Source organism: Lithobates pipiens, unplaced genomic scaffold, assembly GCF_037356315.1.
Source record: "Lithobates pipiens isolate NorthernLeopardFrog02 unplaced genomic scaffold, aLitPip1_a1.2 Scaffold_23, whole genome shotgun sequence".
Lineage (NCBI taxonomy): Eukaryota > Metazoa > Chordata > Amphibia > Anura > Ranidae > Lithobates > Lithobates pipiens.
Window position 1 is genome coordinate 53,190,442 of NW_027507785.1, and position 21,810 is coordinate 53,212,251.

General features: G+C 46.3%; 1 protein-coding gene across 1 annotated transcript in view; it reads right to left on the reverse strand.

Moving 5' to 3' along the window:
- SLC6A6 (solute carrier family 6 member 6) overlaps nt 1-21,810 on the reverse strand; it is an 84,358-nt gene that overhangs the window by 51,125 nt on the left and 11,423 nt on the right.

Here is a 21,810-nt window from a genome sequence, read left to right on the forward strand (position 1 = left end):
TTACTGTGGATATGACCTCAGGGGGCGTGATATACATATCAATGCCGCCGGCCGTTGCCATTTACATATGAATGACGGTAATTTACATGTAAACACAGGGTCTGCAAGTGAGTCTTCTGTACACAATATGGCAGAGCTGGGCAACATTAGTAGCAGCACTTTACCCTGAGATATCAGGACACAGCACAGGACTAAAACCTAAAGGGGCAAGGGAATTTAAACCAGGACATTTGGCAAGTATGAGGCAGCTGCTTTGGGCCCCACAACAATGACAGGTCCCAGGGCAGCTTCCCCTTTTGCCCTGCCTTAAAAAAGGCCCTGACCAGTTAGCTAACCCTTTGTGGTTGTCATAATCTTCATCATTGAATGGTCCTAAATATAATGGTATAAAACTGGGGTTGTGTTCCTAGCTTCAGCGCCTCGCCCTCAGAGTTCAAGTCAAGTTCTTAGAGCAAGTGGTTGTACAGCACAGCATTATGCAACAGGATGTCACACACAGAAGAACTGTGAAGTGTCTACTAAATCTTAATGCAGTTAATTAATTACGGTATGGGCATCTATAACTTACAAATCCTTAGCTTCTACAGTGAGGGGAAAAAGTATTTGAAACCCTGCTGATTTTCTACGTTTGCCCATTGAAAAAGAAATGATCAGTCTATAATTTTTATGGTAGGTTTATTTTAACAGTGAGAGACAGAATAAAACAAAAAAAAATGCAGAAAAACGCATTTCAAAAAAAGTTATAAAAATTGTTTCATTTTAATGAGTGAAATAAGTATTTGATCCCTTATCAATCAGCAAGATTTCTGGCTCCCAGGTGTCTTCTATACAGGTAACCAGCTCAGATTAGGAGCACTGTCTTCAAGGTAGTGCTCCTAATCTCTGCTGGTTACTTGTATAAAAGACACCTGTCCACAGAAGCAGTCAGATTCCAATCTCTCCACCACGGCCAAGACCAAAGAGCTGTCCAAGGATGTCAGGGACAAGATTGTAGACCAGGGATCCTCAAACGACGGCCCTCCAGCTGTTGCGAAACTACACATCCCAGGAGTCATTGTAAAACTCTGACATTCACAGACATGACTAGGCATGATGGGAATTGTAGTTCCTGAACAACGGGAGGGCCATAGTTTGAAGACCCATGTTGTAGACTACACAAGGCCTGAATGGGCTACAATACCATCGCCAAACAGCTTGGTGAGAGGGTGACAACAGTTGCAAACAGTGAGATTATTTGCAAATGGAAGAAACAATAAAAACAGTGTCAATCTCCCTCGGTCTGGGGCTCCATGGAAGATCTCACCTCGTGGAGTTTCAATCATCATGAGAACGGTGAGAAATCAGCCCAGAACTACACGGGAGAATCTTGTCAATGATCTCAAGGCACCTGGGACCATAGTCACCAAGAAAACGATTGGTAACCCACTATGCCATGAAGGACTGAAATCCTGCAGCGTCCGCAAGGTCCTCCTGCTCAAGAAAACACATGTACAGGTCCGTCTGAAGTTTGTGAATGAACATCTGAATGATTCAGAGGAGAACTGGGTGAAAGTGCTGTGGTCAGATGAGACCAAAAATCGAGCTCTTTGGCATCAACTCAACTCGCCGTGTTTGGAGGAGGAGGAGGAGGAGGAGGAGGAGGAGGAGGAGGAATGCTGCCTATGACCCCAAGAACACCATCCCCCAGCGTTAAACATGGAGGTGGAAACATTATGCTTTGGGGGCGTTTTTCTGCTAAGGGGACAGGACAACTTCACCGCATCAAAGGGCAATGGATGGGGCCATGTAGCGTCAAATCTTCGGTGAGAACCTCCTTCCCTCAGCCAGGGCATTGAAAATGGGTCATGGATGGGTATTCCAGCATGACCATGACCCAAAACACACGACCAAGGCAACTAAGGAGTGGCTCAAGAAGAAGCACATTAAAAAGGTCCTGGAGTGGCCTAGCCAGTCTCCAGACCTTAATCCCATCTAAAATATGGGGAGGGAGCTGAAGGTTCGAGTTACCAAACATCAGCCTTGAAACCTTAATGACTTGAAGAGGATCTGCAAAGAGAAGTGGGACAAAATCCCTCCTGAGAGGTGTGCAAACCTGGTGGCCGACTACAAGAAACGTCTGACCTCTGTGATTGCCAACAAGGGTTTTACCACCAAGTACCAAAGTCATGTTTTGCAAAGAGGTGAAATACTTATTTCACTCATTAAAAAGAAAATCAATTCATAAAACTTTTGAAATGGTGTTTTCCTGGATATTTTTGTTATTCTGTCTCACTGTTAAAATAAACCGAACATTAAAATGATAGACTTTTCATTTCTTTTGTCAGTGGGCAAATGTACAAAATCAATAGGGGATCAAATACTTTATCCCCCCTAACTGTATCAGTGCCAGGCCCCACTGGGTTACCAGTTCCAGCACTGGCTGTGGTTATGGGGGTGAGGAGTTTGCAAGCCGATTGCCCTACCTAGCACCTACTGACACATCACAGTGCATACGCAAAACACACACAGGTCTGCAGGCATTTGATGGGTTTCCATTGAAATCAATGGAAAGGCATCAAGATGGCCATTGGCATGCATGAACACACTTGAATGCATGATAGTAATGGTCAATGGGGATGATTCACTAAATGCCAACCGACTGTTCACTTTGCAAGGGAATTTGCCACAGAGCTGAGTGGATGTGGTGAAGTTTCACTCAGCAAAGAATACTCAATCATGTGCAAGTAGAAAACAAAAACCAAAAACCACACACACACACACACACACACACACACACACACACACACACACTTCCTTGCATATGATTGGGTGGTTGAAGTTAGCAGAGCTTCCCCACATTCACTAAGTTCTGGGGCAAAATCCCTTTCAAACTGAACAGCCCTTTTGCCTTTAGCAAATCAGCCCCAGTGTGTGTCCATGTGCATTGATGACATTAATGCGCATTTTGATGCGTTTCCAATCCATTTTAAGGTAGTTGTAAACCCTTACAACACACTTTTTGCTACAGGTAAGCCTATAATAAAGCTTACCTGTAGCTACTCCGGATATTATTATAGAGGATTTATATAGCGCCAACAATTTATGCAGCGCTTTACAATATAAAAAAAGAAGGAGACAATACAGTTACAATACAATAAAATACAAGAGGATTAAGAGGACCCTGCTCAGAAGAGCTTACAATCTAATATAGTGGGGCAGGTGGTACAGAATGGTTTTAGGAGATGCAAACGTCATGGGCATAAGCGTAGTGAAGCAATGGCACGTATCCACTTTGGCTTCAGTGAGTGTGCCGTTACCAGTGGCTCCCGCGCGCATGTGCGGGAGTGACATTAATCGCATCTCCGGCCAATCACAGCACCGGAGTCCGCAATACCCGAAAGTAATTTTGGGAGCGATGTCGGCCGCTGGAGCCGTGTACGAGGATGGCTGCGGGGGCTTCAATCTCAGGTAAGCAACTCATAATGAGTTAGTATGCCATGTATACTAGCTCATTATGCCTTTGTCTTGCAGGTTATTTTACTCTAGGGTTTACAACCACTTTAACAGAAAAAAACTGCCAAAAACAGACCTGTGTTAATGGATCATTCGTTTTTTTTGTTTTGTTTTCCCCATTCTGTCTGGTCTCCATACCTACTGAGATAATCAATTGATCAAACACAATACACGTGCACGCTCCCTGTGCCTGGAAGCATCGGCTCAATATCATCTACTGCCGTCACATGTGTATTTGCATAGCATACACCGATGTATGAATGTACAACTCCAACATCACAAAGAAAATGTCAAATGTCTCTGAACACTCATCAGTATGCACTAGCCCATTAAAATGGAGGGGGGAACATTCGTGGGGGCCCACGGTACCATGAATTCATGGCGGTTTCTCGGGTTCTGATCCACCTTGAAAGCTCCGATATGATTTTGGGGTAGTACTACCCCGGCAGCTCTAACCAACCGGCTGATCGACTTTACTTTGACAGTTTTGTCAAGTTCTGAGTTACATTTGCGGGGGATGTGCAGCGTGGTGCTGCAAACACACAGAGTCCAGTTGCAGCGAACGGAACAGAACTTGTATTAATGCAGAATCCAGTCATTCACAACAACCCGGCGGAAAGGCAGCGGGTCACGGATGTGCCGACAGCGCCTGTCTTGAGGGCGGCGGAATGCGGTCTGGCCGATCTGTACCCAAATGGGGAGGTTTCCAGGAAGGATGGCGTGTCCCTATCCTTTCCCTACTCATATGGAACCTCTTCCCTGCTGCCAATCACGGTCCCTATACCACCCACATGCACAATGCACTGCAAGTCTGGGAGCCCAACCACTTGCGGACCGCCCGCCATAGAAATACTGTGATAGGGCGGCGCTCTGCTCCAGATCACATACCTAGTATGTGATCTGACACTTCCGGGTCTGTCCATTTGTCTGTCCCAATATCATAGTCCAGCTACAAATCGCTGATCACCAGCATTACTAAATAAAAGAAAAAAAAAAAAAAAAAAGGGAAAACAAACAAAAAAAAAAAACACAAATACAAACACACACAGTATCTCACAAAAGTGAGTACACCCCTCACATTTTTGTAAATATTTTCTTCTATCTTTTCATGTGACAACACTGAAGAAATGACACTTGTCTACACTGTAAAGTAGTGAGTGTACAGCTTGTATAACTGTGTAAATTTGCTGTCCCCTCAAAATAACTCAACACACAGCCATTAATGTCTAAACCACTGGCAACAAAAGTCAGTACAACCCTAAGGGAAAACGTCCAAATTGGGCCCAAAGTGTCAATATTTTGTGTGGCCGCCATTATTTTCCAGCACTGCATTAACCCTCTTGGGCATGGAGGTCACCAGAGCTTCACAGGTTGCCACTGGAGTCCTCTTCCCCTCCTCCATGACGACATCACAGAGCTGGTGGATGTTGGAGACCTTGCGCTCCTCCACCTTCCATTTGAGGATGCCCCACAGATGCTCAATAGGGTTTAGGTCTGGAGACATGCTTGGCCAGTCCATCACCTTTACCCTCAGCTCTTTAGCAAGGCAGTGGTGGTCTTGGAGGTGTGTTTGGGGTGGTTATCATGTTGGAATACTGCCCTGCGGCCCAGTCTCTGAAGGGAGGGGATCATGCTCTGCTTCAGTATGTCACAGTACATGTTGGCATTCATGGTTCCCTCAATGAACTGTAGCTCCCCAGTGCCGGCAGCACTCATACAGCCCCAGACCATGACACTCCCACCACCATGCCTGACTGTAGACAAGACACACTTGTCTTTGTCCTCCTCACCTGGTTGCCCCCACACACGCTTGACACCATCTGAACCAAATAAGTTTATCTTGGTCTCATCAGACCACAGGACACGGTTCCAGTAATCCATGTCCTTAGTCTGCTTCTCTTTAGCAAATCGTTTGTGGGCTTTCTTGTGCATCATCTTTAGAAGAGGCTTCCTTCTGGGATGACAGCCATCCAGACAAATTTAATGCAGTGTGCGGCGTATGGTCTGAGCACTGGCAGGTTGACCCCCCACCCCTTCAACCTCTGCAGCAATGCTGGCAGCACTCATATGTCTATTTTCCAAAGACAACCTCTGGATATGACGCTGTGCATGTGACCTCAACTCCTTTGGTCGACCATGGTGAGGTCTGTTCTGAGTGGAACCTGTCCTGGTAAACCGCTGTATGGTCTTGGCCACCGTGCTGCAGCTCAGTTTCAGGGTCTTGGCAATCTTCTTATAACCTAGGCCAGTGATGGTGAAACTTGGCACCCCAGATGTTTTGGAACTACATTTCCCATGATGCTCCACTACACTGCAGAGTGCATGAGCATCATGGGAAATGTAGTTCTAAAAACATCTGGGGTGCCAAGGTTCGCCATCACTGACCTAGGCCATCTTTATGTAGAGCAACAATTCTTTTTTTTTTTTAGATCCTCAGAGAGTTCTTTGCCATGAGGTGCCATGTTGAACTTCCAGTGACCAGTAGGAGAGAGTGAGAGCGATAACACCAAATTTAACACACCTGCTCCCCATTCACACCTGAGACCTTGTAACACTAACGAGTCACATGACAGTGGGGAGGGAAAATGGCTAATTGGACCCAATTTGGACATTTTCAATTAGGGGTGTACTCACTTTTGTTGCCAGAGGTTTAGCCATTAATGGCTGTGTGTTGAGTTATTTTGAGAGGACAGCAAACTTACATTGTTATACAAGCTGTACACTCACTACTTTACATTGTAGACAAAGTGTCATTTCTTCAGTGTTGTCACAAGAAAAGATAGAAGAAAAATATTTTAAAAACAACATGTGAGGGGCATGTATGCAGGTTTGTGAGATACTGAGATTATATTATAATATATATATATATATTTTTTTATTATACATATATACACACACACAGAGTCATATATGCGCAATTGTCAGCTAAAATAATGCAGTGTTATATCGCAAAAAATAGCATGGTCAGGAAGGGGGTAAACCGGTCCAGATCTCAAGTTGTTGAATAGGCTCTGCCTGACCCAAGATGGCTGTCAGAGACTCATGGGGCAACAGCATCCAATCAGATTGCTTTGTGACCCAGGAAACCAGAGAGGAACCATGTTCCTTTTGGCTTTCTCTCCCCCTGCAATGACACTGCCGTTGAGCACCCTCTGCAGTGGACAAAGTAGACTGCACCCGCCTACACATTGGAACCATTATGCAGGCATCTCTGAATTTATCGCCAGCATTTAAGCCCTGATGAAGGAGTGTTGAGCTCCCAGAACGTATTCGCTTTGTAACAAGTTTACCTTAGCTTACCTTGGAATAAATCTATGTCTGTGCAAATAAATTGTGGCGCTTCAATCTCAGACTCCCTAAGTTTGTATATTTTTTATTTTTTTTTTAAATCAGAAAATAATTTTAATTTTGTTTTTCATAATGCAAGGTATTGTATAAAAAAAGTTGTGGTACAATCAATAACTGTAAAATGTGTTCATGACATTACCATGTATACAATCTGTATTTGATACAAACTTTATAAATAATACAAAATGAAGTGTATAAGAAAAAAAAAAAAAAGGAAGAGGAAATTTACTGCCCAAGAAGGAACTCAAAAAAAAAAAAAAAAGGAGAAATAAAAATATTAATGGTCAGAAAGGTCCTTGCATATCTTCAGGGTCCTGAGGACATGTAGTACCCAAATGGTCGTCTCGACCCACCAAAGTCTTCAATATCCCTTAGGGTTGTGTATTACATAAGGATTTCCCAGCCATTTACATTTGGATTCCTATCCTTGTAGGAGCCGGTCTTTAATTAGTTGGTGTGGTGCCAACCCTGGGACACCCAGCCAAACTTGCCACATTGCACAAAATATGCGTGGTGCGTTTCTGTGCTGATAGGTTTGTTTTTCTCTTATCAGTAATTTGTTAACTTGTTCAACCCATTGTTATCCGGTGGGAACCCTGGGAGATATCCAAAATTGTGCAATCAATTTACGTGCCACATACAGCAGACAAAGGACTGCCATACAAGCTGATGGAGTTAGCGTCTTCTCATCCAGGGCACCCAGTAGACATACTGTAGGGTTACATGGAATAGTAATAGTATAGACTTGAGATATTACATCTAGGCAAGGACGTTGCTAGGTCTACAAAAAATCTGGAGCTAGAGCCCATAGCAGCATAGTAAAGAAAGTCATATGCTTGGGCGGGCATACATATACATACATACATCCCCAGCGACCTCCCCCCCCTTACATTAGGGTCCCCAGAGAGCTCCCCTTACATCAGAGTCCCCATGGAGCCTCAGGTTTTGTATCAGGGTCTCCAGAGAGCCCCCCTCACTTACTTCAGGGTTCCTAGAAAGCCGCTCCTTACATCAGGGTCTCCAGAGAGCCCCCCTTACTTACTTCAGGGTTCCTAGAAAGCCGCTCCTTACATCAGGGTCACCAGAGAGAGGGCGGGCAGTGAGAGATGATGTAATCTCTCTGCTCTCTTGTGCTGCCTGTCCACTCTCCGGCTCTCCCGTGCAGCCCACTGCACTACTGCAGAGAGGCCATGGCTCGGTAGATGGCCGGGGCCCTGTGGTTGGGGACCCCTGGGACTCAGGGCTATAGCCCCAAAAGCCACCCCCTAGCGACGCCACTGGTTTTCAAGTAGACCTGTCCCAAGTAAAACCAGAAGACCCATAACTACTAACCCAACATTGGATTCTGGTAAATTTTCCTTTGGAAAGCCAAGACCTGTAACTGACCCAACATTGGTTTCCAGTAGACCTCCCCCCGTCAAGCCAGAAGACCCATAACTACTAACCCAACATTGGTTTCTGGGACGGACACCTGTCGTGTCCAAGTTGCCTCCCAAAGTCGTGCTGGAAGACATGCTTCCCCTGTGTGAATGGACTCAATCTTTTTCTGACACTTGTTTAAGTTAAAAAACAATAGTTTTTGCTAGAAAATTACTTGAAACCCTCAAACATTATATATTTTAGCAGAGACCCTAGGGAATAAAATGTCAACTGCTGCAATATTTTATGTAACACTGTATTTGCCCAGCGGTCTTTCCAACGCAATTTTTTGGGGGGGGGGGGGGGGGTGAAATTTAAAAAAAATATATATATATATATATATATATATATATATATATCACTTCATTGAATAAAAGAAATACAAAAAATAAATAAATAAATAAATAAAATAAAAACACCACAGTAAAAGTTAGTCCAATTTTATTTTTGTTTTAAATGTGAAAGATGTTACGCCGTGAGAATTGTGAGAGAATCGTGATCCATCTTCTAAGCAAAAAAACAAAACAAAATTGTGATTCTCATTTTAGCCAGAATCGTGCAGCTCTATTAATGACCCAACATTGGTTTATGGTAGACCTGCCCCCATAAAGCCAGAAGACCCACAACTACTGACCTAACTACTGACCCAACACCTGCCACCCTAGATATGGCATTAAATAGAATTAGTGATGTGCATTCAATCCAAAGTCCTGTAGCAACCAAAAATTGTATTGCTTGGCTCATTCAAGGGGGAATTTGAGAACCCCCTGGTGGTACTGACTGGTGGTCAACTTACTTGATCTAGGAGACCTCATGTATGGTCCCTACATAATATTCAGTGAATGCAAGGCTACAGAAAAATTGTGATTCTCATTTTAGCCAGAATTGTGCAGCTCTACTACTGACCCAACATTGGTTTATGGTAGACCTGCCCCCGTAAAGCCAGAAGACCCATAACTACTGGACCAACACCTGCCACCCTAGAGATGGCATTAAATAGAATTTGTGATGTGCATTTAAGCCAAAGTCCTGTAGCAACCAAAAGTTATATTGCTTGGCTCATTCACGGGGGAATTTGAGAACCCCCTGGTGGCACTGACTGGTGGTCAACGTACTTGATCTAGGAGACCTCATGTGTGGTCCCTACCATCAGCAAAGGGCCATACATAATATTCAGTGAATGCAAGGCTACAGAAAACCTTCAGAGACTGCAAGAGGAGCCGGACAGACTGCAGGCCTGATACAAGAGATTCCAAATGCTGAATATGCTATAGAGGGCCTCAACTACGAGTCAAGCATTTGGATCACAGTGGTGGTGTAGTTGCATTGATCTCAGTGGTCAAGTCTGACAAACGGTGCCCCCTGTAAAGCTCTGCAGCCTGGATGTAAAAATGTCATAGCCAGAAGGCAGAGCATTACAGCCATGGCATGTGTGCAATCCTGTTAGGATGCAATTTTTTTTTTTTTTTTGCTGTCTATCCCTGTAGGGCTTCTTCAGTCAGGTGGCCAGGGGCAGTAAAAACAGGCTTCATCACCTCATCATTTGACTTCTAGAAGCCAGTGTAATATTTTTCCTTTCACTGGCTTGAGAGAAAAAAAAAAAGAGAGACAAATGCCTGCAAGGGTCCCAAGGGCCACACGATAAGTGGCAAAGGGCCATAGGTTGGGCCCCAAGGCTCTACGGTTTACCACACCATCAAGTTCTTTCAACACAACACAATTATTTTTAATGAGACCTTGGTTTCACCATTTGACGCCCATATAGGATGATCGAAGAGGAAATAAAAACGCAGTCACATCACACAATGTGAAGATAATGGATACAATAATGTCCATTGATTTCTAGAGTTACTTTCACTGAACGTCCTCGAAATATCTCTACAGCTGCAACACTCTGACCTTGGCAAACAAGACACCACCATGGTGGAAGTTCATAAAAATTTTCAGGAAGTGGAACTTCCAACAATTTACGAGAAAACATTGTGTAAATGAGTAACCAAATCTATTGTGTACGCAAGATCTGAACCAGCCAACGCGTGAATCATTCTAGGTGGGAGATAAGTTTAGAAGGAACTTGTGAGGACAGAATTATAGATTGATCTGTTCTTTTCTTATTTATTCCTAGTGTACCACTTGGCAAATCACTTACCCCGAACAAGCATGCAACCAGTGAAATCTGCAGTCTGAGCTGTCCTGCATACTTGTTCCTGATTGGTGAAGCACACGATAGGGAAGCTAGAATAATGCTGCGTACACACGATCAGAAATTCGGCCAGCAAAAGACTGGTGAGAGCTTTTGGATGGAAAATGCGACCGTGTGTATGCGCCTTCATGCTTTTGCTGGCCGAATTCCCGGCAGCAAAAGATTGAGAGCAGGTTCTCAATTTTTCGGTCGGAAAAAGTTTCCCATCGGAAATTCCGACACGCGAAATTCCTACGCATGCTCGGAAGCATTGAACTTCGTTTTCTCGGCTCGTCGTATTGTTCTACATCACCGCGTTCTTGATGGTCGAAAGTTCAGCGAACTTGTGTGACCGTGTGTATGCAAGCCAAGCTTGAGCGGGATTCCGTCGGAAAAACCATCCAAGTTTTGTCCGACGGAATAATCCGCTCGTGTGTACGGGGCATAATGATGTGATGGCCTCAGAGCTTACACCTTCAGAGGAGAATTCCACCCACGGTAGATTGGTCCATGGTCACATGGGTCCAGCTTGTATCAATGTAACTACATCTATAAACATACCTGTGGCATTGGGTACCAAACTCAAATGTCATCGCTGGCCGCATTGTTTTTGTTAAACAAATGAAAAAGTACAAACATTTCTGAAAATAAAACAATGTTTTTCATAGTTTGTTATAAAATTTTCCAAACAGGTAATTTTTCTCCTTCACTGATGGGCATTGATAGGTGGCACCGATTAGTGACCCTAGGGCCGCTGATGGGGTGGGGACCACCGGTTCTCTTGCAAGGGGGCCCCCCCCCACGCACAGGGAGGGGGATTAATGAACGACAATTGCAGAACTCTTCATCCAGCAGCTGAAAGCTGGTCTCTCCCCCTCTTCTTGCTGCCAGCTTTTATCTGCTGACAAAGACAGTCATCCCTCACTAATCCCCCCTCCCTGTGTGGGCCCCCCTGTGTGCTCGAGCCTCCTACAAGAGAACCGGTGCCGCCCCCCAATCAGAGGTGTCACCGGTCAGTGCCTATCAGCAGGACAGCCATCAGAAATTGTGGGGCCCCTTATACAGCTTTGGGCCTGCTCCCCCCCCGCGCCTGACCACCAACATTCCCAAGGGTCCCGCCCACTGGCCGTCCCACCAAATCCTTTAGTGCCTCAGCCCTCCCCCCCCCCCACCTGTACACTCAGCGGCCCCCCCCCACTCACACCTGTACGCTCTCAGCCCCCCCCCACTCGCACCTGTACACCCTCAGCCCCCCCACTCGCACCTGTACGCTCTCAGCCCCCCCCACTTGTACGCTCTCAGCCCCCCTCCCCCCCACTTGTACGCTCTCAGCCCCCCCCCCCCCACTTGTACGCTCTTAGCCCCCCCCCCCCACTTGTACGCTCTTAGCCCCCCCCCCACTTGTACGCTCTTAGCCCCCCCCCACTTGTACGCTCTTAGCCCCCCCCCCACTTGTACGCTCTTAGCCCCCCCCCACTCACACTTGTACGTTCTCAGCCCCCCCCCACTCACACTTTGTACACTCTCAGCCCCCCCCCCACCCCCTCAGAAGTTGGCAGCCGAGGGAAGGACAAAACGCCTACAGATCCTGCACCTCTTTGCTGCCTCAGTCTTTACCCCTCCCCCCCCCCCCCCCCCCCCAACCTTTAGCAGTTGGCAGCAGACTAGAGGACAGAACACCTCCTACAGATCCTGCACCTCTCTCTGTGCAGCCTCAGGCTTTATCAGCTCAATGACAAAGCAGGAGCCTGCAGACTCACAGGAGCTCCTCTGCACCCGCCCCCCCCCCCCTTCTCACATCCCTGCCAGTCGGCCGGGCCCGTCCAGACGCTAGGGCCCTTTACAAGTGTATGGGCTGTACCCCCCCGATGGCGGCCCTGTCTACTAATGTCACCCATCAGTGAAGGAGAGAAATGACTTGTTTGTAACTTTGTTTCTCTCCCTCGTCTCTCTGACCGCAGAGCTCCGGCTTCCCAGCCCGATATTGTTTGTTTTCATCTCATCTTCAGTTTTATTTATTAACTCAGTTTTTAATCTTTTAGATTTAACATGAATTCTTTGATGTTGTATTTGTGTGCCAATAATGATTTTATTGTATTTTTAGCACGCTATAGCTTTAATATTTTCTTGGAAAGGGGGCAGTCAGGTAGTCTGTACGGGGCCCCCCCATGATTTTTATCAGCAGCCCTGGGCGACACTGATGGGCACAGGTAGGCAGCACTGGTGGGCACTGTTGTGACTGCACTGATAATCAGAGTGGATGTCCCTTTTCAAACAAGCCGGTTATCAGCTTTCCTCTCTCTTTCAAGGAAAGGGCTGCCGTGATTGGCCCTTTACCTCAATCCATGAACAGCTGTGTTCTAAGAACGCAGCAATCACAAAGGGCACCGTAGTGGGCACGCCGGCAGAGGGGGTGCTCTGGCTGCACTTAGAGGTGCAGGATCTGTAGGAAGAGTTCTGTCCTCTCTGCTGTTGGGGGGGGGGGGGGGGGGGCTGACTGGCAGGGACAATCCTCTCTACTGCACAGAGAGGTGCAAGATATGTAGGAGGCATTCTGTCCTCCATTCTGAGGTGGTTGGGGGGGGGGGGGGGGGGTTAGAGACTGGCAGGGATACGCCTGAGGATGCACAGAGAGGGGTGCAGGATCTGTAGGAGGTGTTCTGTCCTCTTTTCTGCTGCCAACTGCTAAAGGTGGGGGGGGGGGGGGGGGGGGCAAGCCTGAGGCAGGACAGAGAGGTGCAGGATCTGTAGGAGGAGTTTTATCCTCCCTTCTGCTGCCAACTGCTGAGGTGGGGAGTGGCAGGGATAAGCCTGAGGCTGCACAGAGAGGTGCAGGATCTGTAGGAGGAGTTTTGTCCTCCACTTCCAACTGCTGAGACAAGGGTGGCAAAAGCAAGGTGGGTGTCACAGCTGCAGGAGAGGTGCGAGAGCCACACGAAATGGCCTGGCAGGCCTTGTGTCCGACACATGTGCTCTAGACCGATACCCACCCATCAAGGCATTTTGATATTTGCATAACTCCTCCCAATAGCCAGCCCACTGCTTGCATCAGGACTGAGGGCTCTTGGAGTACTGAGGAGGGTGCTGTGACGTTATCAGTAAGCTATGTACAGCACCCTGCCGGCTCCTCCCACCAGCCATGATCTGCCTGCATTGCACAGGGAGAACCAAGGAGACCCAGTGATTACATCAGACCTATAATAAGATATGTGATGAAAACAGAAAGATTTAAAAATGCATTTAGCATGTTGATGGGAGGAACCAGGGAAGGCAACATAGAAGCAGAATAAGCTTCACATTCAAGTTGGAATATTGTCATTATGCCAGGGCAGTGCAGTACCCAGTGGGAAATAATGTGTTTATTTCTGTATACTTCTGTCCCGATGACGTCCGCAACACCTTTCCTTATCTGGGTGTCAAAAGGACAGGAAGTGAGGGAAAATCTCTGCAAGTGTGGTCACAAAACAGAAATGACACCCTGCCAGCAATTGGAACCCGTTCACTATAACTAAATAAAGTAAAAAATGATCTTGATTTAGACTTCATATTAGGGCGGCACAGACAACATACTACTCCAGGTGCCTGGCTTAGGAATTCCGCCAATTTGTACTTAATCATTCTTCCCAGAAACAGAAGATTCTGAAAGGTTATATTTGGGTATCTAATCAGCTCCGTTGTTAGAAGATGCAGAAACGGGTTTGTTAAAGCTCAACTCACATCGGTCCCTACCCTGAAGGAGCTTACAATCTAAGGACCCCAAATCACATTCATATATTCCTCAATAGCCACAAAAAGGACATAAACCCACTTGTGTGGGCTCCAAATGCCTTGGCAAACTCAGATTTTACCTTGTAAAAAGTACAAGTGACATCATTACTGTGTTGTACATAACCTGTGCAGAAGGCAGAGTTGTGGGTGGGGCCCAGAAGACTCCACCCACTACAGGAGGGAGGCGGAGACCAGACCAGTCGCCCTGCCCAAGGAGGGAGAGAGGGAGAGGGAGAGAGAGAGACGTGGGAGGGGCCCAGTAGGCCCCACCCACAATAGGCTGCCTGCAGAAAATGACAGGAGGGGCGGAGACAAGACCAGTCACCCTTCACAAGGAGAGCAGAGTCGTGGAAGGGGCCCAGCAGGTTCCACCCACTACAGGAATACTACAGGAGGTTGTGGAGACAAGACCAGTACACTCTTAACAAGGAGAGGGAACAGAGCCATGGGAGGGGCCCAGCAGGCTCCACCCACAACAGGCTGCCTGCAGAAAACAGGAGGGGGTGGAGACAAGACCAGTCACCCTGCACAAGGAGAGAGAGCAGAGTCATGGGAGAGGCCCAGACTCCACCCACTACAGAAGGGGGCAGAGACAAGACAAGTACACCCTTCACAAGGAGAGGGAGCAGAGCCATGGGAGGGGCCCAGCAGGCTCCACCCACAACAGGCTGCCTGCAGAAAACTACAAGAGGGGGGTGGAGACAAGACCAGACACCCTGCACAAGGAGAGAGAGCAGCAGTGAGCGGTCTTTATAACAGGAAGTCTCACACTGGGATTACTGCACAGAAAAATGCAAAATGTCAAAGAATACTATAATGTAATAATGCTTTGTTTCATTGTATTTTGTGATGTCATATGCAGACCTTCAGTTTTGTATATGACAAAAAAAAGAAAAAAAAAAGTAAAAGTCCAATTTAAAAAAAAAAGAAATGTACTTGAATTTTTTAAAAGTAAACAAATAAATGTAAGTACGTATGCATGTATATGGAGGTGGTGCAATGGTATATTTAGTCATCTGATCAGCTCTAATAAATATATGCAAACGCATTGAAATGTTTATTTAAAAATGATCATAAGACAATCACACACATATACAAGTAAGATAGATGTCGTTACTGTCACATGCACTCAGTATGCATACCAAATATAAATATAGCACAAAATTAACAGAACACAAAAAAAAAAAAAAAAAAAAAAGCCAAATTTGGAACGAAGCTGAGATCCACAGAAAGAAGAACTTGTGGTTAAGAAAAGCAGCAGAAAACCCAGAAGGTGGTTTTATTTATTTATTTAGTCCTCTGAAGACCAGTCTTTCACCAAATCGTCAGATATTCTAAGATCCGATCAAAACGTAATTTTGTAAAGTACGTTTTCCAGCCTGCAACATAAATAGCTTAAATTGATTTGAAACGTTTATTGTATACAACGCAGCCGACGCGTTTCGGGAGGGAAGAGCCTTCCCTTCAGGGGAGCCTTTTCAACACTGAGGAACCCTTGAAAGTTCTCTGGTCTCGGGGGGAACCCCCTGCTACAAATGAGAACTCTACAACTCATGATACAATAATGTGATGGTCAGTGGGAAGAATGGTCCTTACACTTGTGGTCATTGGGAAGAATTACCTCCTTACAGAGAGCTAAAAAGATTAATGGTGTCAGTGGGAACTTATCTGAGAGGCGGAAATTGCCCAATGCTGAAGGAACCCCTACAACCTCTGGAGGAACCCTGGTTGAGAATCACTGCTTCAGGGCTTAAAAATCAGCACCAGGGATTGCACTATTCATGCAAAGTGGCCTTTGAGCTGCTGGCAGCGGTTTTAGTTGAAATCCGAAGTCCTCCGAACACCCTTCCCCCACCCCCGCAGTGGTAATCTTCTGGTACAGCGGGGGAGGTTCATTGAGTCAACGATTATTATTAAACATTAATCTTATTGTAGAAGAATACACTTCTCTAAATGCCTCCTACTGGTTTCTAAACTCCTCAATGCTCGCAGTTCGTTGTTATGACATCCTTCGTTCGCTCTGAGGATTCCGTGTCAGGCAACTTGGCATCTGGAACTGCAACTCCCGGGAGGGACAATTACCCATCGCTACTGTTGATACAACACGCAAATAACCCGACAGTCACAGGAACCTTTCCTAATTAGAATTACAGAAACAGGATCGGGAATATTTTCTGCAGGTGGGCCCTGAAGCCATCTCATCTCCATCCCAAGGAACTATTCCCCACATGCACAGGACCAACTCCACCTCATGGCACCATCCCCAACTCCACCTCATGGCACCATCCCCAACTCCACCTCATGGCACCATCCCCAACTCCACCTCATGGCACCATCCCCAACTCCACCTCATGGCACCATCCCCAACTCCACCTCATGGCACCATCCCCAACTCCACCTCATGGCACCATCCCCAACTCCTTTTCACGGCACCATCCATCCCCACACTCTGATCCCATGGCATCATCCCAAACACAATCCCTCCCCAACTCCATTCCACGGTACCATGCCCAACACCATCCACGGTCCCATCCCCAACTCCATTCCACGGTCCCATCCCCAACACCATCCCACGGTCCCATCCCCAACACCATCCCACGGTCCCATCCCCAACACCATCCCACGGTCCCATCCCCAACACCATCCCACGGTCCCATCCCCAACACCATCCCACGGTCCCAACACCATCCCACGGTCCCATCCCCAACACCATCCCACGGTCCCAACACCATCCCACGGTCCCAACACCATCCCACGGTCCCATCCCCAACACCATCCCACGGTCCCATCCCCAACACCATCCCACGGTCCCATCCCCAACACCATCCCACGGTCCCATCCCCAACACCATCCCACGGTCCCATCCCCAACACCATCCCACGGTCCCATCCCCAACACCATCCCACGGTCCCATCCCCAACACCATCCCACGGTCCCATCCCCAACACCATCCCACGGTCCCATCCCCAACACCATCCCACGGTCCCATCCCCAACTCCATTCCACGGTCCCATCCCCAACTCCATTCCACGGTCCCATCCATGGTACTATCCCCAACGACATTCCACGGTCCCATCCATGGTACTATCCCCAACTCCATTCCACGGTCCCATCCATGGTACTATCCCCAACTCCATTCCACGGTCCCATCCATGGTACTATCCCCAACTCCATTCCACGGTCCCATCCATGGTACTATCCCCAACTCCATTCCACGGTCCCATCCATGGTACTATCCCCAACTCCATTCCACGGTCCCATCCATGGTACTATCCCCAACTCCATTCCACGGTCCCATCCCCAACTCCATTCCACGGTCCCATCCCCAACTCCATTCCACGGTCCCATCCATGGTACTATCCCCAACGACATTCCACAACACCATCTCCAACTCCATACATGGTACCATCCCCACCTCCATTCCACAACACCAGCCCCACACTCTAATCCCATGGCACCTTCCAACACCCTCCCCCGTGTCCACCCCGTGGCACCCTCCCCAGATTCCATTCCGCGGCACCCTCCCCAACCTCCAAAATATCATACATTTCCTGAAAGCAGAAACCCAGAAGAATATAAAATGTTGGCATTTGTAATTTTTATGTCACACAATTTATTAATGGCTTTATCAAACCCATATTTTCAGTTAAAGTAATATTAAGCACACACTATTCAACCTCTAGGCGCCAACAGCATGCAAATATGCAGCCTCTTGGCAGAGTGCCAAGGGGTTAATTTACAGTGTCCTTTCTATTTTTGTATGATGGCACTAATTATTTTAATTAAAAAAAAAAAGTAATTCAACTGAAATTTGAAGTGATAACTTAACATACAAAAAAAAAAAAAAAAAAAAAAAGTTATCACTTCAAATTTCAGTTGAATTTCCCTTTTAAAAAAAAAAAAAAAAACCCATCTCGTGCCGTCAGACACATCAACAACATTTTCTAGCCATTAATATCAATCCTCGGCTGTCTGCTGGAAATTTCCATTCGATGTATATATGTACTGACATTGCAGAATGTGCTGGTGTACGTTTGAACCCACTTCCTCTCTCACTATAGATCACTTCTTATTTTCTTCTATTGCTGTATAAAAATAGAATAGCAGAGAAGTACAGGAGCGCCTTTATCTAGCAAAGGTTCCCCTCCCATACAAAACACCACCATGAGGAAAACAGCAGCCATTTGCTCAACCATTCTGTCAGAAATCCAGTGACCGCAGAGCTCCCAGTCTGTGCTGCATTGTTGTCAGGTAGCTTGGTTAATAATTATCTTGGTAAACTACAGAGCACCTCTGTAGCGGGGTGGAAATTTGTAGTCCTAACCAGGGTGGACTGGATATACGGTCATCTCTGACCCCACTGTTGGCTCCTCCTCAAGCTCATTCTTGCTGGTAGTTGGAATCTTGAATATTTGCAAATAAAATTAAGGTTTCCTATTTAGAATAATAAACTGTTAGGTTAGTAAAACAGCGATATCAGAACCGATTCAATCATACAGTTTGTAGTGCACATAGATTTGCAAAACAATGAGATAAAGGAATATTCCAGAACTTTGTCTCATCTCATGGTCACTGTGAAAATGTGCGAATGCATCAGTGCAGTGCATGTTATCTCAGCTTGCAGAGCTTGGATTCACTGAATGAGTTTACCAAAAAAAAATAAAAAAATTAAATATTGCAGAATAAACAGCCTCAAGCTCCATTTCATGCTGAATTAACTAAATTATTAATGTATCTTAAAAAAATAAAACACTTTAGATAAATTTATTTCAAAATATATTTTGGAGTAAAAATCTATTATATCAAATAAATAGGATTTAAATAATTAAAAAAAAAAAAAACATTTTTTTTTTCTTTATCGATTTATACGCACCCTGGTCCTAACACACTTCCTGTGCTAGGGTGACAAACCTACTCCTCCATAGATACAGTACAATGAGTGAGCCTAGGTCAGGAAGTGTGTAACTGGCAGTGAACTACAGAGCACCTCTTCTAGGTTATGCGGGGGGGGGCTCTCTGGGTCTTGTAGTTCCTCCAGAAGCAGCTGATCCTGTGTAGAGAGAGGCTCTCTGGGTCTTGTAGTTCCTCCTGCTGTAGCCGATCCTGTGTGAAGCGTGGCTCTCTGGGCCTTGCAGTTTCTCCAGCAGCAGCTGATCCTGTGTGGAGAGTGGCTCTCTGGGCCTTGCAGTTTCTCCAGCAGCAGCTGATCCTGTGTGCAGAGGGGCTCTCTGGGCCTTGCAGTTTCTCCAGCAGCAGCTGATCCTGTGTGGAGAGTGGCTCTCTGGGCCTTGCAGTTTCTCCAGCAGCAGCTGATCCTGTGTGGAGAGTGGCTCTCTGGGTTTTCCAGCAGCCGATCCTGTCCAAAGAGGGGCTCTCTGGGTCTTGTAGTTCCTCCAGAAGCAGCTGATCCTGCTGCTCTCTGGAACTTGCAGTTCCTCCAGCAGCAATAGGTCCTGCGCAGAGAGGCTCTCTGTATCGTGTAGTTCCTCCAGCAGCAGTAGGTCCTGTGCAGAGGGGCTCTCTGGGCCTTGTAGTTTCTCCAGCAGCCGCTGATCCTGTGTGGAGAGTGGCTCTCTGGGCCTTGTAGTTTCTCCAGCAGCAGCTGATCCTGTGTGGAGAGTGGCTCTCTGGGCCTTGTAGTTTCTCCAGCAGCCGCTGATCCTGTGTGGAGAGTGGCTCTCTGGGCCTTGTAGTTTCTCCAGCAGCAGCTGATCCTGTGTGGAGAGTGGCTCTCTGGGTTTTCCAGCAGCCGATCCTGTCCAAAGAGGGGCTCTCTGGGTCTTGTAGTTCCTCCAGAAGCAGCTGATCCTGCTTCTCTCTCTGGATCTTGCAGTTCCCCCAGCAGCAGTAGGTCCTGTGCAGAGGGGCTCTCTGGGTCTTGTAGTTCCTCCAGCAGCAGTTGATCCTGTGTAGAAAGGCTCTCTGGTCCTGTAGTTCTTCCAGCAGCAGCTGATCCTGTGTAGAGGGGCTCTCTGGTCTTGTAGTTCCTCCAGCAGCTATAGAATCTCTGGCTGTTGGGACTTTTTTATTTTTAATTTTTATTTTTTTTGCGAAAAGAAGGTCCAAAATGACCTGAATCTCCCCCACAGGTATTGTCTACAAAGCACCCCTGTGAATGTGCATGCGTGGCATCAGGGACCACTATGTGGCAGTGTTCACCCACCACCAATGTGAATGGGATATATTGAACGGCTTCTCCATTTAGGCTGCCTTTATACCTGAGTGTTTTGTAGCTTGAAGCTCCAAAACGCTGGAGGGAAAAAATAAAAAAACCACACACACCACACCCAATCAATTATTCTCAATGCAGATGGTTCACATTTCTACTCCAAAACCGCCTCAATGATCAATGAAGCTCAAAAGTTCTGGAGCCTTTTTTGTCGCTCGAATTGGACAGATATGGGCATTTTTGGTGCGCTTGTATTCCCATTAAAACGTGCCATTTGAAAGTTTTTTTGCACGATTTTCTGCTCAAATTAAAAAAATAAAAATCTAAATAGTAATATAGGAATAAATAATGTAAAATACACAACTAAAAAAAAATCATAAATAAGTAAAATAAATTAATCTATAATAATACATTAATCGCTAACCTTATAAAATGTTAGATACATTATTAATAATAAAAACACCCAGACGCGAAAAAAAAAAAACATTATTAATAATACATTTTGTGTTAGGGTGTTTAGTTATTTATTATTATTACATTTTTTTTAAAGGGGTAAGGGTTACTTCTTTATTGTTGCTTAGTAATAATTTATTGAGTTTTTTTTATGACTTTTGTGTATTTTACAGTCATTATTTGTATAATACAAAAAAATAATTATAAGTAACCCCAACGAAAAAAAAAAAAAAAAAAATTATGAATAAATAAAAGCTCATGGAAAATATTAAAAGCGGAGGTCCGCCAAAAAATAATAAAAAATTAAATATATTTATATACATTTTTATTTTTTTTATCAATAAAAAAAACCAGCATGCAACAAATACTGCAGCTGCTGACTTTTAATATTAGGGCGCCCACGATGTCGGCACCGAAGCTGATCTGTCGCTCGGCTCTCAGCAGCTGTCGCCGGCATCCTCAGCAAGGGGGATCAGGAAGTGGTTCACTCCCTGGTTACCTACTGCGCATGCGCGAGTTGCGCTGCGCGTCCTCACTGGTCCCTGCTGTCTTCTGGGACCTGTGTGTAGAGTAGGCGCCAGAAGTGGTGTAGGTCACCTTGATCGCCGAGATGACCTATGCCCGGAAAGGGGGAGCAAATATCTGTATTAACCACTTCCCGACCAGCGCACGACGATGTACGTCGACAGAATGGCACGGGCAGGCAAATGGGCGTACATGTACGTCCCTTTAAATTTGCCGCCCTGCCATCGGGAGCGCGCCGCCGGCGGCGCGCTCCCGTGCTGGTCGGGACCCCCGTGAGTCCGGTCGCGGGACCCGCGGACTCGATCGCCGCGGGCATCCCCGCGATCGTCTCACGGAGCAGCCGATTGGAGGAAATGCCGTGTAAACAGCATTTCTCCATTCTGCCTAGCAACTAGTGACGCTGATCTCTGCTCCATGTGATTGGAGCAGAGATCAGTGTTCACTAAATGAAAGC